The 11,006-nt window shown below is 37.1% G+C and overlaps 1 pseudogene; it reads right to left on the bottom strand.

The window, feature by feature from the left end:
• Positions 1–1,492: 1,492 nt before the first annotated feature.
• LOC114052450 lies at positions 1,493–1,893 on the bottom strand (annotated as a pseudogene).
• Positions 1,894–11,006: the final 9,113 nt, after the last annotated feature.

Below are 11,006 nucleotides of genomic sequence, written 5' to 3'. Positions count from 1 at the left end.
GATGAAATTATCTATCATTTCTATGATTTGTTCTTTGACCCACCAATTCCTTAGGATAAAATTATTTTGTCTCCATTTAAGTTTGAATCCTATCTTTAAATGCCTACTTTTGTGTTGTATGAGTTTGTTTTGATGTCTTCTGTTTCTTCCACTGTCATAGTTATCGCCAGTATTCTTCCCCCTTCCCATCCCAGAGATCTGTCTCATACAATAAATAGTACTTTTAAAAAGGGAAAAAAATCAGCACACCTGACTGCTTACATTGAAAAATCCAAAAACATGTTCAATATGTTATATCTGGGGACCTCCTACCTCCATGAAGGCTATCTTTCAATTGGATAAGTAGGTCAAGTGTTTCATGACTATGATTGTCATTAGATTTTTTTTCTTCTCCCTGAAAAATGTCCATCTTTTTTTTAATATGAATATTCTTTCAGTATTGATGTATTGTCATGATACATGGAATACTGGAGTCTCTGGAAAAATATAATTGTTGATCATGAAAAAGGCAATGAAGAATTCTGAATGAGCAGGATAAACCATATACAAAATAAGCAGAGCACCAAAGAAATGGTATAAATGATGCCATGGATCAAATAAATACAAAGCAAAACAATATTACATGATCACATGATGAGATCAAGGGATGAACATTGGATAACCCAGGTACTCAATTAGTATCCTCATGATTTCAAGTAAAAGTAAGGAAAGTCTCCAACATTTTTGGTATAATCTACCTATCATGAAATTATGAGAAAGCAAGGACAAAATTCACACAAGATGGAAAGGCATGGATGTAATATATCTGCATTGACGAAGGGAATACTCACATCAGTGAGATAACAGGTGCATTTGAATGTTTGATAACTATAAAGCACTTAGCACAGTGCCTGGCACATAATAAGTGCTATAAAAATGTTCATTATCATTATTAACTATTTTTCCAGGTGCAAAGCTATTTTTCCCCAAGCTTGACTCAGGTCAGGCCTATGTTTTAGGTACCTTTTTGGAAATGATTCATAACAAAAGAAAGTTTACTTAGCAATGAAATGGAAAGGCTATTCAACAAGGATATAGTATAGATTCAATTCCCTGCCTTTACTTTTTCCATGTTAGCATGCCAGTCATCCCTGAAGGAGTGGTGATGGTTCATGCCTTGGGTTCTGGCTTTTGTACTTAGGTGATTGAGAAGTCATGATGATGGTTTGAGTCTTTTCCCCTAGATTAATTCTTTTTTTTTTCTGACTGTGGGATCTGCTTTATTGGCTTGGGACCAGTCATCAGATGCAGTTTTAAAAAATACAGAATGGGCTTCAGCCAGGACCAGGACAGCACCATAAGTTTTCCATTTCTGGAGGGTTCCTTGACCAGAGTCAATTGGTACAAAACACTGGAGTGGGGAGGGGGACAGCATACATAAATGAGGCAATCTGGTGTTGAGTTCAGTGGTAGCCCTTGGCAGAGGAGTTGACCGTGAACAGGAGGGCTGCCTTCAAGCTGTTTCCTTCTCATAGGTCCTAACACAGACAGCGCTGCCATGGGTTAGTGTCAGAATGAACTTTCCATCCTGGAGCTCCTGAGTGAGTGTGGTCTCCTGCCCATCCCACTGCTGGAAATGGACAAGTTTACCTTCATCCAGTGTGACAATAGACTTGACCTTCCTGTCATCAGCTGTTGTCTCATCAAACTCTACTCTGAGCTTGAAGGAGATTTTGGAGTTCTTGAAAGTGCTCTGAGTCTTGACAGGGATGGAATCCCCACTGACCTCAATCATGGTGGTGGGCTTGGTCATGCTGGCCACCTGCCTTGTGGCAAAACCAACATAAGCTTCATGTAGTCATGGAAGTTCTTGCTGTCAACCAGCTTCCAGGTGCCAGTGAAAGCATCTGCCATAGTGCTAGGCTAGAGGAGGCAAGGCTGTGCTGAACTGGACTGAGTATGTACTGGGAGGCACTGGGTCTGGATCCTTGGGGCTGCACTGAGCTGAGCTACACCCAACTGAGAAGGGCTGGGCTGGGCTGGGTTAAGCCACAGGCAGGCAGGCAGGTGGGGGAGAAGAGAAGGAATGTATAAAGGTTCCCAGATTTGTAAATTAATTAAGTTTTAAAGATGATTTTAATACCTTTTAAGGAAAAACTAGCCTAACCTGATTGGGAGGAGATGTTACTTTTATGACATAGATCTGTGTCTGTTTTTGTTTGTACAACTTATATGAGGCATTCCTCCTATGTGGGTAAATTAAGTATCAATGTGTGAAAGTATGCATTCTTTAAAACACACACACACACACACGTGTGTGTGTGTATGTATCTTCAGTCCTATATCTTTGTTTTTTAAATAACTTTATATTTTCACCAATTATATATAAAAACAATTTTAAACGTTCACTTAAAAAATGAGTTCCACATTCTCTCCTTTCCTCCCTCTCCTCATGCTTCCCTAAGACAGTAAGGAATCTGATATTGGTTATACCTGTGCAATCATGTAAAACACATTTCCATATTAGTCATTTTGTGGAAGAAAATTCAGAGAGAGTAGAAGAAAAAGAAAGAAAGAAAAGGAAGAAAGGAAGAAAGAAAGAAAGAAAGAAAGAAAAAAAGAAAGAAAGAAGGAAAGAAAGAAAGAAAGAAAGAGAAAGTGAAAATAATATGCTTCAATCTGTTTTCAGACTTCATCAATCCTTCCTCTGAAGGCATATAGCATTTTTGATCATGAGTCCTTTGAGACTGTCTTGGATCATTGCATTGCTGAGAACAGCTAAGTCATTCACAATTGTTCATCACATTGCTATTACTGTGTACAATGTTCTCTTGGTTCTGCTTACTTCACTCTGCATCAGTTTATATAAGTCTTAGGATTTTCTGAAAACATTCTGCTCATCATTTCTTATAGCACAATAGTATTACATTACATTCATAGACCACAACTTGTTCAACCATTCCCCTATTGATGGACATCCCCTCAATTTCCAATTCTAGGGCACCACAAAAAGAAATGCTATAAACACCCTTGTACAAATAGGCCCTTCCCCCCCCAACACACACACCCCTTTTTAATCCCTTTAGGATACAGACTTAGTAGTGGTATTGCTAGATCAAAGGGTACACACAGTTTTATGTCCCTTTAAGTATAGCTCCAAATTGCTCTCCAGAATAGTTGGATCAATTTACAACTCCACCAACAATGAATTATAAAAACTATATTTTGTTTCAGTAATCTACCGAGCAGATTCCAGCTCCTTCCACAGAGCCTTCTTTGCAGCTAAACTACTTCTTTTTCAATCCATCTCACCTAAAATAAGCATAATAAATATTTTTCAATGGATGATAGTTAATGGTCAAACAGTATCATAGACAATTACACTGAAACACATCATGGTTGAATGCAAAGCTATTTAATTAAACCTATCTATTCCCTTCCTTTTGTTTTGCATAATGTTTCTAAATAGAACCATGAATAAATATTTTAGGTGCTTGAATATCCATTTTCTCCCTATGCACATGTCAGCATCATGGTATTTCTATCAGTTCTGAAAAGAAGACATGTTAGACAAACATTGGTCCAAAATAGATCTGTAGATGTTCTTGGATTGGAAGCATAATATAAATGAGCAGTGTAATGTGGCCACTAAAAAAGGTATGTGATCTTGTTCTGTATTGAGATATGTAGCTTCTAGGAATAAAGAGATATTAGTTCTTCTACTCTGCCTTAATCAAGCTAGCCCTATAAGACGGTGGACAATTTTGATCACCAGAGTTCAAGAAGTACATTGATAATCTGGAGAAGGTCCAGAGGAGGGCAAAGTGATGATAGAAGGTTTTGAGGTCATATTTTACAGCAGTTAATTGAAGGAACTGGAGATGTTTAACCTGAAGAAGTGAAGAATAGTGGGGGTAGGGAGACGGAATGGAGTTTGCCGGTCATGTTTAAGTATTTTAAGAGTTGTCATATGGAAGAAGGATTAAACTTTTTTCTATTTGGCCCCAGAGAGTAGAACAGGAACAATGGTTGGAAATTGCAGAGGCAGGTTTAGGCCTACTGCCAGGAAATATCTCTTGACAATTAGAGTTTCAAAAAGTGAAATGGACTGCTTCAGAAGGAAGTAAGTTTCTCATTTTTTAAATTAATGAAGTAATTTTTAGTTTCAACATTCTCTTCTATAATTTCTGCCTTTCAGCATTAGATTGTGAGGTTTTTATGACCTAATACATGGTCAGTTTTTGTGTAGGTGCCATGTAGTGCACATATGTTTAGTAATGATATTACCTTGTTGTCTATGATAACTTTTAGCAGGATGCAGTTTCCTTCCTTATCTCTTTTAATTAGATCTATTTTTGCTTTTGTTTTGTATGAGATCAAGATTGCATCCTGGTTTTTTTTTTTACTTCAGCTGAGGCATAATGTATTCTACTTCAGCCTTTTACCTTTATTCTGTGTGTATCCCTCTACTTCAAATGTGTTTTTTGTAAACAACATACTGTAGATCATGGTTTTTAATCCACTCTGCTAGCTGTTTCTGTTTTGTGGAAGAGTTCATCTCATCACATTCACAGTTATGATTACTATGTCTTTCTTTCCATCCCATTTTCTCTCTTATTTATGATTTTCTTTTTCCTTTATCCCATTCCCTCTTCACCAGTGTTTTGCTTCTGACCACTGCCTCCCTCAATCTGCCCTCCCTTCTATCCACCTCCTCCTTTTTTTTCATTTTTCCCCTCCTTCTTCTTATAAGGTAAGTTAGATTTCTTTACAACAACCTGGGTATGTTGTTTCCTCTTTGAGCCAAATCCAATGAGAGTGAGGTTCAAGCAATGCTCATCTCCCTCCCTTCTCTCCCTCTACTATAATATGTTTCTGCTCCTCTTCATGTGATATAATTTACTTTTTCTGCCTCCTCCTTTCCTCTTTTTCCAGTATAATCCATTTTCACCTCTTAATTAGATTTTTTATCATCACATAAAGTCAACTTATACCCATGCTTTCTGTCTATGTATATCCCTTCTAAATGTCATAATAATGACACAGTTCTCAAAAGTTACAAGTATCATCTTGCCATGTATGGATGTAAACAGTTTGCCCTTATTTAATAATGTGTTTTTTTTCCTTTATTGTTTTCCTTTTATGCCTCTCTTGAGTCTTGTATTTGAAGATCAAATTTTCTGTTGAGCTCTGGTCTTTTCATCAGGAAGGTTTGGAAGTCTCCTATTTTGTTGAATGGTCATCTCCTCGCCTGAAAGATTATGCTCAATTTTGCTGGGTAGTTGATCCTTGCTTGTAATTCAAGCTCCTTTGCTTTATGTAATATCATATTCCAAGCCCTCTGATCTTTTAATGTAGAAGCTGCAAGGTTCTGCATAATCTTGACTGTAATTCCACAATATTTGAATTGTTTCTTTCTGTCTGCTTGCACTATTTTTTCCTCGACCTGATAATTCTGGAATGTGGCATTTTCATTTTGGCATCTCTATCAGGAAGTGATCAATTTATTCTTTCAATGACTATTTTACTCTCTGGTCCTAGGACCTCAGAGCAGTTTTCCTTGATGGTTTCTTGAAAGATGCTGTCGAGGCTCTTTTTTTGATCATAACTTTAAGGTACACCAATAATTCTTAAATTATCTCTCCTAGATCTATTTTCCAGATTAGTTGTTTTTCCAATAAGATATTTTATGTTTTATTTCATTTTTTTCATTCTTTTTATTTTGTTTGACTGATTCTTGATGTCTCATAGAGTCAATTAGCTTCCACTTGCCCAGTTCTAATTTTAACAATTTTTTTTTCAATTAACTTTTGTACCTCCTTTTCTGTTTGGCTAATTCTGCTTTTTAAGGAGTTGTTTTCTTCATTGTACTTTGTTTTTCTCATTTGTCCAATAGTACGTTTTAAGGAATTGTTTTCTACAGTCAATTTTTGTCCTTCCTTTTCCAAGATGTTGACTCTCTCTTGCATACCTCTCATTTCTTTTCACATTTTTTCTTCTACTTCTCTTATTTGACTTTTTAAATCCTTCTTGAGCTCTTCCAAAAAGGTTTTTCAGGCTTGAGATCAGTTCATATTCCCCTCTGAGGTTTTGGATGTGGGTATATTGACAATGTTGTCCTTTGAATTTTTGTTTTGATAGTCCCTATATCCATAGAAAGAATTTATGATCATTGTCCACTTCTGTTTTTTGTTCATGATGTTTGCCTATTTCCTGGCTTTTGAAATTGAACTCTCTTGCTGGAGCACAGGGAGCATTGTTCCAGGCTTCTTGTGCTGGGGGCCAGAGGTATGGCCACTAGTTTTGTGTGCTGGGGTCTCAGGTGCTGGCAGCTGCAAGCTGTACTGGTCTGTCAGCTTATCTGGTGCTGAGCTGGTGTGTGCTTAGGCCAGGTTTTTCTGCATTTCTCTGGGGCCACAATAAAGCTCTCAGGGTGTGTGGGGAGGGGGTCTGGCCCCTGGAGGATGCCTGCTCCCCTGGGCTACCCTGAAGCATCCTGGAGGTTCAGTTGCTGGAAGATGCCTGCCTGCTGGCACACATGGCAGTTCTCCTAGGTGGAGTCTGATGATTCCAATGTCTGTGCCAGGGCACAAGGGGTGTTCTGGTATTGGTACTTGCCCGCTCCACCATCCTGGGTTTCAGGATCTTTTGCTGGTTTGCTGAGGTGGGGCTGCTGCTTGCTTGCCAGGACACCTCTTGTCCTGTATTGCTCCCCTTCTATCAGAGCAAGAGGGACCTTTCCAGTTAATGCCCCAAGCCTCCTGGACTAAAAGAATGCTGCAGCCTATATTTCTGCTGGCTCTGTTATTCCAGGATTTTTCTTGAGGCTTTATTTTTGGGATTTTTAGAGGTCAATAAAGAGTAGTGAGAGCAACTTACTGCTTACTCCACCATCTTGGCTCCTGGAAGTGTAAGTTACTCATCTTTTGGGGCCTTTAAACAAACCTGTTGGTTACGATATAATGGGGATGGGTGCATTTTGGAGTATGAGTTGGATTAGATGTCCACTAGGAATCCTCCTGTATCTAAAATTCTGAGACTCTCTATTGCACTTGGTTGCCACATCTTTTCATTGATAAGTGGATCAAGTGTTTCATGGCTATGGTGGGCATTAGGCTTTTTCTTCTCCCTAAAAAAGGCCACCTTTTTAATATGAATAATTTTCCGGTATTAATATATTGCAATGATTCATGGAATGCCTTTTGACTCACAAAACCTGCTAAATCTTATTTGACATCCACAGTTCTAATAAACATAATTATCTGATTTCCTAAATCACAGATTACAAGCAGCAAACTGACCGAAGTGGGGAAAGTTCAGGAAGTGTCATTACCAGATCAGCAACAGGGTGGTGAATCTTCCTTCCTTCCTTCCTTCCTTCCTTCCTTCCTTCCTTCCTTTCTTTCTTTCTTTCTTTCTTTTTCTTTCTTTCTTTCTTCCTTCCTTCCTTCCTTTCTTTCTTTTTTTTTCTTTTCTTTCTTCCTTTCCTTTCTTCCTTTCTTTTCTCATTTATTTATTCTTATTAATTTATTTTTGGCATTTTTTTCTTTTTAAAGTTTGAATTCCAGATTCTCTCTCTCCTTTCCTCCTTTCCCCCCACCCAGTGAGAAGGCAAACAATATGATATTAATTCTGCATGTGAAATAATGCAAAATATATTTCCTTATTTGACACATCATAAAAAAAGAAAAAATAAGAAAGTGAGAAAATCATACTTAAGTTTACGCTCAGAATTAACCAGTTTTGTTTTGTTTTTTTCTGGAGGTGGAGAGCATTTTTTCACCATAAGTCATTTGGAATTGTCTTGGACCACTGTGTTTATTGATCAAAGTAGCAAAGTCTTCAACTTTACAACATTGCTATTACTGTGCAAAATGATCTTTTGGTTGTTCTCACTTTCTATCAGTTTATATAGGTCTTGCCATGTTGTTGTTGTTGTTGTTGTTGTTTTCTTGAAACCACCCCCCTCATCATTTCTTGTAGCACAATAATACTCCATTACAATCATATACCACAACTTGTTCAGCCATTCCCCAACTGATGAGCATCACCTCCATTTTTAATTTTTTTGCCACCACAAAAAAGAACTGCTATAAATAATATATATGTCTTTTTCCTTTTTCTTTGACCTCTTTGGGGCAGATCTAGTAATGGGATTCCTGGATTGAGGGGTATGCATGGTTTTGTAGCCCTCTGGGCACAGTTCCTGATTGCTCTCTAGATTGGGCAGGCCAGTTCACTATTCCACTAACAATTCATTGATGTTTTTAAGTTTCTCTCATCCCCTCCAGCATTTGTTATTTCTGATAAGTAACTCAGAGTTGTTTTAATTTTAATTTCTCTAATCAATTATGGTTTAGAATATTTTTTCATATGACTATAGATAGTTTTGACTTCTTCTGAAAATCACTTGTTTGTACCTTTCGACCATTTCTCAATTGGGGAAATGACTTTTTTTTTTATAAATTCATTCAGTTTCCAATATATTTGAGAAATGAGGCCTTTATCAGAGAAATTTGCTGTATTTTTTATATACTTCATTGTTTATGGTACCTTTTAGCAAAATGTATTTTCCCTGCTTATCTCTTTCAATTAGATCTATTTTTACTTTTGCTTTGTCTGAGATCATGATTGCTACCCTAGTCCTCTTTAATAATAATAATAATTTTAATCTTTTTATAATAAACTCTGTTCCAGTCCTTCGTTTCAACTACATGTGTTTTTATGCCCCAAGTGCGTCTCTTGTACACAACATATTTCTGGATTCTGGTTTCCAAACCATTCCACTATCTATTTCTGTTCCATGGCTTAACTCATCCCATTCACATAGTTATGATCACTAACCATGCATTTCCCTCCATCTTATTTTTCTCTGTTTATCCTTTTCTCATTTCCATCCTGTCTCTCTTCAGAAGTCTGTCTTGTTTCCCACCAGTGCCCCCCAAATCCTCTTTCTTTTTTGTCATGCCCCCCATATCTCTTATTCCCTTCCTTTCCTATCTCCTTATTGGGTATGTAGATTTCTCTACCCAGCTGAGTATATGTGTGTAGATATATGTATGTATGTATATGTGTGTATGAGTATATCTATGTTGATATCAATATAGATGTATACTTTCCTCTTTGAATCAATTTTAATGAGTGAGGTTCAAGTATTGCCTGTCCCACTTCCATTTCCTCCTCCACTATAAAGTTGTTTTTTTTTAATGTGCCTCCCTCATACAAGATTTGTCCTCCTCAAACTCTCCCTTCTCCTTTCTCCCTGTGCAAGCCTCTTTCTCACCCCCATATTCTTTTTATTGGAGATCATCTCAACATAATTGACTAATACCCATGTCCCCTGTCAATGCAGATTCCTTCTAACTTCCCTAATAATGAAAAAGTTCTTAGAAGGTACAAACTCCTAAATCTTGTGAGATCCTTACTATGTTTCCATGAGATTTGAATCATTTCTTTCTGACTTCTTGCAATATTTTCTTTGACCTGGGAGCTCTGGAATTTGGTTATAATATTCTTGGGAGTTTTCATTGTGTAATCTCTTTCAGGAGGTGATTGGTGGATTATTTTAATTTCTATTTTGCCCTCAGGATCTAAGATATTAGCACAGTTTGTCTTAATAATTTCTTGATATATGATGTCTAGGTTTTTTGGTCATGGCTTTCAGGTAGTCCAATGATGCTTAAATTATCTCTTCTTGGTCTGTTTTTCCAGATAAGTTTTTCAAAAGATATATTTGACATTTTCTTCTGTTTATTCATTCTTTTGAGTTTGTTTTATTGTTTCTTGAAGCCTCCTGGAGTCATTAGCTTCCAGTTGCCAAATTCTAATTTTTAAGAAATAATTTTCTTTAGAAAGATTTTGTGGATCCACCCCTCCAATTTGGCCAACTGTGCTTTTAAATGAATTCTTTTTTTCTGAGTTTTTGTAATTCTCTTACCATTAGGCCAATTCTGTTTTTTTATGTGTCTTTTTTTTTTCTTTAGCATTTTTGTGCCTCTTTTGCCAAGCTGTTAATTTTCTTTTCATAATTTTCTTTCATCACTCTCATTCTTTTTCCAATTTTTCCTCTAACAGTCATCTCTTTCTTTAACTTCTCCAAGAATTCTTGCTGACCTTGAATTTATTTAGCAATTTTCTTTGAGATTTTGCTTGCAGATATTTTCACATTGTTGCCTTCTTCTAAGTTTATGTCTTGGTCTTCCATGCCACTATAGTGGTTTTTTTTATGGTAAGAGGTTTTTTGTCTTCTCTTGTTTTGTTTTGTTTTGTTTTATTTTGTTTTGTTTTGTTTTGTTTTTGTTTTATTTTTCCTGTTCGCTCATTTCCCTAGCCTATTTCTTTCCTTTAAACTTCATGGTAAAGCTGGGCTCTGCTTGCCTAATGGTGCTTAGGCACTGTGTCAAGCTTCAAACTTTTTTTGTGCTGCTCTTTTCAGAGCTAGTTCTGAGGGTCTGCAAATTTTTGGAGCTTCCAAGGAGGTGTTATCCTTGGGGGTGGTATAGTCACTGCTCTCCTGGTCTGAGTTCTAATCTTTACCCAGGAATATCTCCTTCTCTCTAGCAGCTATAAGTGCTAGTGTTCTTCTTGGATCTGGAACTGTTATCCAAAACTACCTATGGGCAATAAAGTTGCCAATTGGCACAAGTTTCCCCCAGTGCCAACAAAAGGTTCCCTGTAAGTTTTCTTTTCTGACCAGTTATTTGTCCCTCTTATAGTCTCTGAGCTGAGAGGTCCCAAAGCTGCTGCTGTCCAGGCTGCCTCCAAAACTCACCACTGGTGCTTCTGCCACACTCTGGGTCTGTGCTCACTCTGGTATTTCAACTTATCTTACAGATTTCCTAAGTTGTCTAAGCTGAGAATATGTCTCCCTCTGACCTTGTTCAATCTGCTACTTTAAAATTTGATTTGAGAAATTATTTTAAAGTTGTTTGGAAGGGAATGTTAGGAGAGTTTACCCAGGTCTTGAACCTGTATTCTGCCATCCTCGGGGTAGAGATTTTTTCAAACATAACAATCTACAAACATAT

The sequence above is a fragment of the Vombatus ursinus genome, unplaced genomic scaffold (assembly GCF_900497805.2).
Source record: "Vombatus ursinus unplaced genomic scaffold, bare-nosed wombat genome assembly UNPS02014807.1, whole genome shotgun sequence".
NCBI lineage: Eukaryota > Metazoa > Chordata > Mammalia > Diprotodontia > Vombatidae > Vombatus > Vombatus ursinus.
Note: the sequence above shows the minus strand (reverse complement) of the source record. Positions and strands in the feature narration are given on the sequence as shown.